At 39.3% G+C, this 9,295-nt stretch overlaps 1 protein-coding gene across 1 annotated transcript in view; it reads right to left on the bottom strand.

Annotated features, from left to right (window-relative positions):
* LOC102848352 (tyrosine-protein phosphatase non-receptor type substrate 1-like) overlaps positions 1–9,295 on the bottom strand; it is a 230,241-nt gene that overhangs the window by 68,202 nt on the left and 152,744 nt on the right. The gene's annotated exons all lie outside the window — the stretch shown is intronic.

Genomic DNA, 9,295 nt, shown 5'->3' with positions numbered 1-9,295 from the left:
CTGCTTCCCGAATTATCTCTTCTGCATACAGGTTGAAAAGGTACGGGGATAGGATGTATCCCTGCGTCACTCCTTTCCTGATTTTGAACCATGAAGTATTTCCTTGCTATGTTCTGAGGACTAGTTCTTGGTCCAAGTATAGGTTTTGTATAAGCATGATCAAATATTCTGAGATTCCCATTTTCCTTAAAGTTAGCCACAATTTATTGTGATCCACACAGTCAAATACCTTTGCATAGTCAATGAAACACAGATCGACATTCTTCTGGCTTTCTGCCAAGACCCATCTAACATTGACAATAATGTCCCTAGTGCCACTACCTCTTCTAAACCCAGCCTGTATTTTTGGTAGTTTTCTGTCAATGTACTGTTCAAGTTTTCTCTGGATAATTCTCAACAGGATTTTGCTAGTGTGTGATATTACTTTGATAATTTGCACACTTTCTCAGGTCACCTTTTTTTGTGGAATGGGAATAAATATGGATCTCTTCCAGTTAGTTAGCCAAGTAGTTGTCCTCCAGATTTCCTGGCACAACTTAGTGAGCACATGCAGGGCGACATCTATTTACGAAAATAAGTCAATTGGTATTCCATCAATTCCTGGGCTTCCTCCCCACCCCCCAAGTCCTTCAGAGCAGCCTGAACTTCTGCTTTCATCACCATTGCCTCATGCTCATTTATTGTTTCTTGAAATTCTTCTGTGTGAGCCAATTCTTTTTGGTACAATGACTCCGTATACTCCTTCCATCTGCTTTTAATGCTTCTTGAATCATTCAATATTCTGCCCATGGCGTCCTTAAGCATGGCAACTCATGGCTTGAATTTATTCTTTAGTCCTTTCGGCTCAAGAAATGCTGAGTGAGTTCGGCCCTTTTGGTTTTCTGACTCCAGCTCCTTGCACATTTCATTATAATATTTTGCCTTGTCTTCCCAAACAGCCCTCTAAAATCTTCTATTCGGCTCCTTAACTTCTTAATTTTTTTCCCCTTTGCTTTGGCTTCTTGGTGCTTTAGTGCAGTATTCAGAGTCTCTTCTGACATCTATTTTGGTCTTTTCTTCTTCCCTTTTAGTAATGACTTTTTGCATTCTTCATGAGTGGTATTCTTGCTATCTTCCCACAGCTTATCTGGTCTTTGCTCATTAGTGTTCAAGGGCCTCAAACCTATTTGTGAGTTGGTTTTTAAATTCGTGGGAGATAGACTGAAGATCAAATTTTGATTCCTGTGGATATGATTTTATCTTCTTTCGCTTTAATTTGAACTTGCATATAAGCAGTTGATGGTCCATTCCACAATCAGCACCTGGCCTAGTTTTTACTGCTGATACTGAACTTCTCCAATGATTCCTTCTACAGATGTAATCAGTCTGATTCCTGTGCAAACCATCAGGTGAAATCCATGTGGATAGCCTGCGCTTATGTTTCTTACAAAAGGTATTTGTTAATCTGTTCAAATGTTCTACCTCTATCTGTGCCAATCTGGGTAGGACATGATTATCAAAGAATTTATCCGTTTCCTCTCTAAGTTTTCAAATTTATCAGAGTATGTAGTTGTTGTTATGTGCCTTCAAGTCACCTGAGACTCATAGCGACCCTTTGTTCTATAGCTCTGAAACCTTCCCTGTCCTGAGACTGTTTCACTGATTCTGACACATCTACCCCAGTTGCCCTTGTTACTGTATCTCATCCAGGGTCTTCCTCTCCTGTACTATCCCTCCACCTTTCTGATCATGTTATTCTTTAGCAACGATCAGTAAATCCTGGCTATATGTCCAAAACAAAATCCTAGCTTCCAAGGAGAAACTTGGTTTTACTCTTTCCAAGAGAGACCTATTTGTTTTCTTGGCAGTCCACGGTATGTTTAAGAACTCTTCTCCAGCACCACAACTCAAAGACATCAATAATTCTTGTCATCCTTACTCATTGTCCACCTCTCTGATGCATAGCAACTAATTGCAAAGACCATGGCCTGGATTAGGCACACATCTTAGTCTCTACACTGACATCGTTGCTACACAGTACTTTGGAAAGGTCCCTGACAGCAGACTTACCTAATGCAATTCACCTTTTGATGTCCTGACTGCCAAGATTGTGGAGCTGAATAAGGTGTAACTGTTAACAACCTCAATCTCTTCTCCATCCTTCATGGGGCTGCCAATTGGCCCAGTGGTGTGAATGTTTGTCTTCTTGATTTTGAGCTTCAATCTATTTTGGAGACTCTAGTCCTTGATCTTTTGCAGCAAGTGTGTCAGGTATGCCTCACTTTCACCAAGTAAGGTTGTGTCATCTTCATAATATAGGCTGTTGATGAGTCTTCCTCTAGTCCTGATGCCATGTTCCTCCTCAAAAAGTCCAACCTCCTGAATGATCTGTTCTGCTTATAGATTGAAAAAGTATAGAGACAGGATGCATCCCTGATGTACTTCTTTCGTGATTTTGAACTATGCAATTTGCATACTCTGTTCTAAGGACTGCTTCCTTGCCCAAGTATAGGTTTCCCATAAGCACAATTAAATGTTCTGGGATTCCCATTCTCTTCAAGGTTAACCACGATGTGTTGTGATCTACACAGTCAAATGTCTTTGCATAGTCAATGAATCACAGATAAATACCCCTCAGGCACTCTTTGTTTTCAGCTAAGATCCATTTGATATTGGTGATAATGTCTTTAGTGCCACAGCCTCTTCTAAACCCAGCTTGTACTTCTGGTAGTTCTCTGTCAATATACCGTTCCAGTGGTTTCTGGATAATCTTCAGCAGGATTTTGCTTGTGTGTGATATAAGTGATATCGTACAACAATTTCCACACTCTATCAGGTCAACTTTTTTTGGAATGGGAACAAATACGGATCTCTTCCTAGTTAGTTGACCAGATAGTTGTTCTCCAGATTTCTTGGCATAATCTGGTGAGCAAATCCAGGGCCACACCTGTTTGTTGATATATGTCAATTGATATTCCTTCAATTCAGGGGGATTTATTTTTCATCAAGTCATTCAGAGCAGTCTGAACTTCCTCCTTCAACACCATTGACTCTTGATCATATCAGAGTATAGCTTTTCATAATATTCTGATATTATAGATTTAATTTCCTCGGTTTCTGTTGTGATGTCACACCTCTATAATTCCTTAATTGAGTTATTTGTGTCCTCTTTTTTTCTTTGGTTAAGTTGGCCAATTTTATTGCCCTTTTAAAAAAACCAGCTCCTGGTCTTTTTCATGGTTTCAATTGTTTTTCTGTTTTCTATCTCATTGATTTCAGCTCTTGTTTTTATAATGTCCTCGCTTCTAGAAGCTGTGGGGTTAGATTGCTGTTCTTTTTCTATTAGATGAAGGTGCTGGGGAATACAATTACTTTTACTTCTTTCTTCATGGTTATGTATATGACTATTGCTATGAACCAACCCCTGAGAACTTCTTTAGCTGCTTCCCGGAGGTTTTGGTATGTCCTATTTTCATTATATCTGTTGCAAGGGACTCTATTTAATTCTTTATTTCTTCTATAACCCAGTCATGTTTTGTTGCTGTTGATTGCTATCAAGTCAAGCATGACTCATAGCAACCTTATGAATAAAAGAACTGAAGCCCTTCTATACTTATCATCATTTCTCAAAGTTCACAGTTTCCAGAGGCATGTTGTTTTGCAACTGGATGGCCCCCTGCTTCCAGCAGGGGGTTATTTAAGTTCCAGCCAATAGTTTTATAAGCTTTATCCTCTTGTTTATCAAATGAAACAATTTGTAGTTTTATAGCACTGTGGTCTGAGATGATACTTTGTATTATTTCAGTATTTTTTTCATTTATTGTGGCTTGCTCTGTGCCCTAGTTTCTTTTGAGTTGACCTATCCTTTTGGAAAAATTGATATATTAATGTCTCCTAACACTATCATGGTGCTATTTCTTTCTTAAATCATGTTAGCAGTTGTTTTATTTAGCATTTGGTTCATAGATGTTGACCAATGTTGTCTTCTTGATTGACAGTGCTTTAATAATTCTGTAGTGCCTTTCCTTAATCTTTTATGATGGTTTTCCTTCTGAAGTTTATTTTATCAGAGATTAGTGTTGCTTCCCCTGCTTTTTTGTGGATGCTATTTTCTTGGTATATTTTTTTTTTCTAGCCTTTGATTTTGAGTCTATCTTTTTCTCCGTTTCTTAGATGTGTCTCTTAGAGACAATATATTGACTGGCTTTAAAAAATTAATTTTGCTACACATTCTCTTGATTGGTGACAACAGGTTTTATAGTTACCGTTTTTCTGTGTTTCCTTTTTTGTTGTTTCTTTTTACTATGGTCCATCCACTTTCCTTTGGTGTCTCTGTGTGAAGACTTACTTTAGAAGTTCTTATAGATTTGGTCTTGTTTTCACAAATTCTTTAATTCCTTTTTTTTTTCTGCAAAGTAGATGTTTTCTCCTTCATATTCAATGGAGACTTTGTTGAGTACAGGATCCTTAGTTTGCAATTGTTTTCTGTCAGCTTTCTGTATATGGCATCTCTTTGTCTTCTTGATCTCATGGTTTTTGCTGAAAACTCAGAACGTAATTTAATTGCTTTTTCCTTGCCGGTGACTCTTTTTCTTGTGCTGCTTTTAGCATTCTGTCCTTATATTTTATTTTGGAGAATTTGACTATGGTATGTCTTGATGCTTTATTTTTTGGTCTAGTCTATTTGGCAGTTGCTGAGCTTCTTGAATGTAGACTTCCTTGTTACTCATAACACCTGGGATTTTTTTTTTCTTGTACCCCTTCCACATTTTTTTTTCCACTGATTTAGCTGTCCTCATATTCTAGAATTCCAATCATATGCATGTTGTTTCTTTTGTTGTCAATTCACATGATTCTATTTTTTTCTTCATTTTTTTCATGTCTCATCTCTTATTTCTGCTCTATATTTTCGGGTCTACTTTTTTGTCCCTCTAGCATGTTGGACACTTTTGTTGTTTCAGTCTTAATATTTTGGATTGCCTTTTCATGTTATTGTTGTTACATGCCGTCAAGTTGCTTGTGACTCACAGCAACTCTATGTACAAGAGCCCTAAACTCTGCTCTATCTTGTGCCAAACTCATTGTCTCCAACACACCTACTCCCACTACCCAGTCACTGAATCGATCCATCTCATTGAGGGTCTTCCTTTCCTGCGCTGTCTTTCCACTTTCCCAAACATGATGTCCCTCTCCAGGGACTGGCTGGCCCCTCCTTGCAACATAACCAAAGTATGTCAGATGAAGCTTCAGAATCCTTGACTCTAAGAAGCAGCCTGGTTTCACCATCTTCGGGGCAAATCTGTTTGTTCTCCCAGCAGTCCACGGCATATTCAACACTCTTCTCCAACACCACAGCTCAAAGACATCAATTCTCTGTCTATCATCCCTAGTCACTGTCCATCTTTCCCATGCATAGCATGCAATTGTGAAGACTATAGCCCAGATCAGGTGCACCTTAGTCTCCAGCCTGACATTATTGCTCTTCAGTATTCTGGAGAGGCCCCTGACAGCTAACTTTCCCAATGCAATTCATCTCTTGATTTCCTGGCTGCTGGAGCCAAGAGTGTTGACTGTGGAGCCAATCACACTAAAGTTGTTAACAATCTCAATCTCTTCACCATCCATCCTGATGCTGCCAATTGGTCCAGTGGTGAGAATCTTTGTTTTCTTGATGTTGAGCTTCAATTTATATTGAAGGCTGCAGTCCTGGACACTCTGCAGCAAATGCTTCAGGTCCTCCTCAGTTTCAGCAAGCAGGGTTGTGCCATCTGCATAACACAGGTTGTTGATGAATCTTCTATAAATTCTGATGCCACATTCCTCCTCGTACAGCCCAGCATCCTGGATGATCTGTTCTGCATACAGACTGAAAAGGTATGGAGACAAAATACATCCCTGGCATACCTACTTCCCAATTTTGAATCATGCAGTGTCTCTTTGTTCTGTTCTGATGACTGTCTCTTGGTCCAAGTATAGGTTTCGCATAAACACAATCAAATGTTCTGGGATTCACATTCTTCTCAGAGTCAGCCACAGCTTGTTGTGATCCACACAGTCAAAAGCCTTTGTATAGTCAATGAAGCACAGATAGACATTCCTCTGATAGTCTCTGCTTTCTGCCAAGATCCATCTATCATTACCTACAATATCTAGTCTGCATATATGGCAGTTCTCTATTGATGTGCTGTTCCAGTCATTTTTGGATAATTTTCAGCCAAATCTTGATTGCATGTGATATTAATGATACTGTTTGATAATTTCCGCACTCTGTTGGGTCACCTTTCTTTGTAATGGAAACAAATAGCAATATCTTCCAGTCAGCTTGCCAGCTGACTGTCCTCCAGATTTGTTGGCATTATAGTGAGCACATCCAGGGCAGCATCTGTTTACTAAAATATGTCAATTGGTATGCTGTAAACTCCTGAAGCTTTGTTTTTTGCCAATTCTTTCAAAGCAGCTTGAACTTGTCATTTCCAGTTTTATGTTGACTGTATCCTCTCTATCTTATGATGACTTTTTAAGTTCTTGTACCTCTTTTATCTGTAGTTTCAATTCTTACTTCCATCTTTTGCATTTTCTTCCATAGTTGTACAAGTTCCTCCTCTTCAATATATTTCTTCTGGCTCTATGTGTCTGGAATTTTTACTTTCTTGGTGGTTTTCATTGTTTCTTCCATCATTTCCACCTTCTTCTGTAGATGTTCAAATAACTCTTCATCAATATATTTCTTCTGATTCTCTACCTCTAGGGTATTCCCTTCATTTGTATTTTCCATTTCTTCTTCTATCATTTTTACTTTCTTTTATAGCTGTTCGAATGTCTCCACATGAGCATATGTCATCAGCCTTCTTGCCTCTGTGGTATTCATTGGTCTACAATATTCTCTACTTTTTTTGGAGAAGGCTTAATATGTTTTCTCACAACGTGTGAAGCTGCCTGCTCTCTTCTCAACACTATGTGAAGTTTCTCTTGATAAGCGTTAGGCTGTTTTTATTATATCTTCAAAAGTTGTCAATAATTCTTATCCTTATCATGTTATTGATTAGTTGCCAGGTTAAGCACTTTAATCTATAGGGTGAGTCATTCACTCTACTGGAAGTCCTTTTTTTCTTTCTGGGAAATTTGCCTTTCCTAAGGCCCTTTAGGTTCTCTCTTTTCTGCACAACAGCCCTCCACAAATCTCTCTGTAATGTAGTCCCCTGTCCCAAACTATTGTCCTCATTCATCTATGGCTGAGTAGTATGAAACCACTTGCTCCACTCGAGCAGTTTCTATCTATAGGGGTTTCAAATAAACTCTCTCTTTTGCAGCTCAATGTGCCAGTTGAGAAAGAGAAAAATGTTTTCTCCCTGCTTGTGGTTCTGTGTCCCAAATTCTGTTGTCCTGTTTGGTCCCTGGGTTGGCCCCGCTGTTTCGGAGGCAAGGATCCCGAAATGGAAGGACCTATTTCCAGGGAAGTTTCAGTCCTGTCTCCACACAAGCACTCCACAGGGCTCACTCTGAGTGACAGTTTCTCATCTCCTGTGCTTTCTCTCCAGAAGCTTAATGTTTTTCTTTGCCGCTGGAGTGATAAGGTATCAGTGCCTCCAACTTACAGTTTGTATGGATAGGGGTCTCAGTCAGGAGGTGACGCCATGTGTGGTGATGGCCAAAACCACTTAGTTTTTAAAAGTACATCATGCTCATTTTGTTCCACCATATTAATGACAATGTCTAGTTTCTGATCATCTTATCCTTCCATGTTGTCTTTACTTTCACTGATGTTAAGGACTATTCATTCTTTTTCATGACCTATCTAACATCATTCTTTTGCAATTTTCTATTATTAGTATTGTTGTTGTTATGTGCCATTGAGTTGCCTATGACTCATAGCAACCCTATGTACAACAGCCCTAAACCCTGCTCTGTCCTGTGCCAGTCTTACTGTCTTTGACACACCCACCCCCACTACTATAGTCACTGAATCAATCAATCAATCTCATAGAGGGTCTTCCTCTTCTGCGCTATCCCTCCAGATTTCCAAGCATGACGTCTCTCTCCAAGGACTGGTCTCTCCTTGTAACATGTCCAAAGTATGTCAGAAAAAGCTTCAGAATCCTTGCCTTAAAGGAGCAGCCCAGTTTAACCCTATCTAGGATGAACCTGTTTATTTTCTTAGCAGTCCATGGTATATTCAATATTCCAGCATGACAATTCAAAGGCATCAATTCTCCTTCTATCCTCTCTAGTCATTGTCCTCTGATGAATAGCAAGTGATTGCAAAGACCATGACCTAAAACAACTATGAAATATCATCTCACCCCAGTTAGATTAGCAAAATTTAACAGAACAGCAAACATCAAGTACTGGCAAGGTTGTGGAGAAACTGGAACCCTTATTCACTGTTAGTGGAAGTATAAAATGGTGCAACCACTATGGAAGACTGTATGGTGCTTTCTCAAAAAGTTGCAAATAGAAATACCGTTTGACCCAGCAATTCCACTACTGGGATTTTACCCTAAAGAAACCATAAACACCACCCAAGCATATATATGCACACCCATGTTTATTGCTGCTTTGTTTGCAATAGCAAAGAGTTGGAAACCCAAGTGCTCATCAACAATTGAATGGATAGAGAAGCTCTTGTATTCACAATGAAATATTATGGAGCACTGAAAAACAAGGAACTCTTGAAATATGATGCAAAATGGATGACCCTGATGGACATTATGCTAAGTGAAATATCTCAGTCACAAAAGGACAAATATCGCATAGGTCCACTGTTGTAAAACAAGATTGACATAGGGATTGAGAAAAGACAGAAAAGAGGTGAGGAATGATATATATTGCATTGAAACAGATGAGAGAGAGAACTGTTTAAAAGGGACATATGAATGGCTATTCTTGTCATTACAGAAGTCCAGAGTGAAGGCTGTATAGTGGAGTGGACTTGGTTGGGGTGGGAGAGAGGGATTGCATAACAACGAAAGAGTTTTTCCTTCTCTTTTCAAGGAGAAGAGTGAATTGGGGGAATGGGTAGGTAGAAAAGTGCAACATTGAATGACTGGAAACCCTAAAATAATTTACATAAAGGATGACATATCACACTTATCCCTATGTTGTTGTTGTTGTTATGTGCCATCGAGTCACTTGCGACTCATAGTGACCCTATGTATAACATCCCTAAACCCTGTTCTATCCTGTGCCAATCGCACCATCTCCAACACACACACCTCAATTACCCCAGTCACTGAATCAATCCATCTCATAGAGGGTTTTCCCCTCCTGCAGTGTCCCTCCACCCTCCCAAGCATGATGTCCCTCTCCAAGGACCTCT

This window comes from Elephantulus edwardii, unplaced genomic scaffold (genome assembly GCF_000299155.1).
Source record: "Elephantulus edwardii isolate Elephantulus edwardi_28Jun2011 unplaced genomic scaffold, EleEdw1.0 scaffold00241, whole genome shotgun sequence".
NCBI classification, from domain to species: Eukaryota; Metazoa; Chordata; class Mammalia; order Macroscelidea; family Macroscelididae; genus Elephantulus; species Elephantulus edwardii.
This window is presented reverse-complemented; position numbering and strand designations above follow the sequence as displayed.